Here is a 2,303-nt window from a genome sequence, read left to right on the forward strand (position 1 = left end):
AGGCGGCCCTTAAGTTCGTCGAAGGCTTCTCCTTGCGGCGCTTCGCATTTAAAAGGTACGTCAGCCTTTGTAAGCTGCGTCAACGGTTCGGCGATCCTCGAAACGTTTCTGACAAATCGTCGATAATAAGCGCACAGCCCAAGGAATCGGCGCACAGCTTTCTTGTGGGCAGGCGGTGGGAATTGTGCGATTGCAGCTGTTTTCTCCGGGTCTGGGCGAATACCGTCCTTGCTAACGATGTGACTTAGGAACCGGAGTTCTTCGTAGGCGAAGTGACACTTCTCTGCTTTTAGCGTTAGTCCCGATGACTTGATGGCTGCCAGCACTGTCTGTAGTCGTTTTAGGTGGTCTTCAAAGTTTGACGAGAAGACAACAATGTTGTCCAAATATACCAAACAAATTTGCCACTTCAAGCCTGCCAGGACAGTGTCCATTACTCGTTGAAATGTGGCTGGTGCGGAGCAGAGGCCAAATGGCATCACCTTGAACTCAAAAAGACCGTCCGGTGCGATGAACTCTTTCGTCGACCTCAATTTGCCAATATCCGCTTTTCAGGTCCATCGATAAGAAGTACCTTGCATTGCAGAGCCGGTCGAGAGTGTCGTCGATGCGGGGAAGCGGGTAGACATCCCTCTTCGTTATGTTATTCAAGCGGCGGTAATCAACGCAGAAGCGAAGTGTGCCGTCTTTCTTCTTCACCAAAACGACTGGTGCCGCCCAGGGGCTGTTCGATGACTGGATTACGTCATCACGCAGCATTTCCTCAACTTGATCGCGAATGGCCTGACGTTCTCGCGGCGATACACGATAAGGGCTTTGGCGCAGAGGTCGGGCGTGTTCGTCTGTTATTATGCGGTGCTTGGCCGGTGGTGTTTGTCGTACCTTCGATGACGATGAGAAGCACTCCCCGTAGCTTCGAAGCAGACTGAGAATCTGGTCTTTCCTGTTGTGGGTCAATGCCGGGTTGATGTCAAATGTGGGCTGACGGAATATGTCCGGTGCGTCTTCCAGCGTTTGGTCGTGGAGGGCGAATACATCTTTGAGGTCCGCTAATTCGTCGAGAAAAGCGATCGTCGTGCCCTTGTTGAGATGCCGGTATTCTTCGGTGAAGTTTTTTACCAGAACCTGAGCTTGACCTCTCCGGAATTTCGTGATGCCTCTTGCGATGCCGACACCTCGTTCTGAGAGCAATTGGATATTTCCTTCGACGATGCCTTCAGCGGTTTCGATGTTTGCGCTACCTACGCAGACTGCGATGCTTGATCGGGGCGGGACGGTAATTCTTCATCGAGGACGTTTAGAGGGATGAGTTGCATCGACGTCGTCGTAGCAGGAATGGCTTTGTCTGCAGAGAGCTTGATGATCTTGGATCGCAGGTCGATGATAGCCATATGTTCATTTAGGAAGTCCATGCCTAAAATCACGTCGCGGGAGCACTGCTGCTAGACCACAAAGCTGGTGGGGTAAGTACGCCCATTTACGGTTATTCTTGCAGTGCATCGTCCCGATGGAGTAATCAGGTTGCCACCTGCGGTGCGAATTAGCGGGCCATCCTAAGCGGTGGTAACTTTTCTGAGCTGAGAGGCTAACGGTCCACTAATGACTGAACAGTCAGCTCCAGTGTCTACTAGGGCAGTAACTCTGCGACCGTCTGCGAACAAGTGACCGTCAAGGTCACTTGTTCGCGTCCTCGCATTGCACCTGGGCCTTAGTGTCCGATCTCGGCTCCGTCGTTTCTTCAGGTCATGGCCGGGGCATACCATTGTTACTTCGCTGGGCGGCGGTGTCTGCTTGCACTCTGGTCGTGTTGTCGCCGATGACGTCGTGTGGAGCGGCGGTGAAATGGCTGCGTCGTCGTTAGTGGTCGTCTGCGACGGAGGATGTTCGTCTTTTCGCCGTTGAGCAACCTCACCTCCAAAGGTTGCTCTGTTTAGTTTCCCCTGCGCGGGCTTGGGACCTTCCGCGCATACTCTCATCATAGGTACGACGCAAAGCGAGCCCTGTGCGGTGATGGAGATCTTAACCGACGGCTTGGTGGCGCAATCTCACCGCTACGCAGATAGTTGTCAATTTCTTGTGGTCGTTCATCGGGGCGTGGTCGTGGAGCGTCGACTGCAAATCCGCGGAGACTGATTCGTCGGCACGGGCAGTGGCGCAGAATGTGGCTGGCCTCACCGCAGTGGAAGCATAATGGCCGGTTGTTTGCAGTCCTCCAGGCGTCGCACTTCCTGGGGTTTGGGGGTCGTTGGTAGGCTTGGCGGGCGGGGGCCAAGGGGCGGTTTTCAGGAACAGGACGGCAGCGG

This window comes from Amblyomma maculatum, chromosome 1 (assembly GCF_055883805.1).
Source record: "Amblyomma maculatum isolate TAMU_Amacu chromosome 1, ASM5588380v1, whole genome shotgun sequence".
Classification (NCBI taxonomy): Eukaryota; Metazoa; Arthropoda; class Arachnida; order Ixodida; family Ixodidae; genus Amblyomma; species Amblyomma maculatum.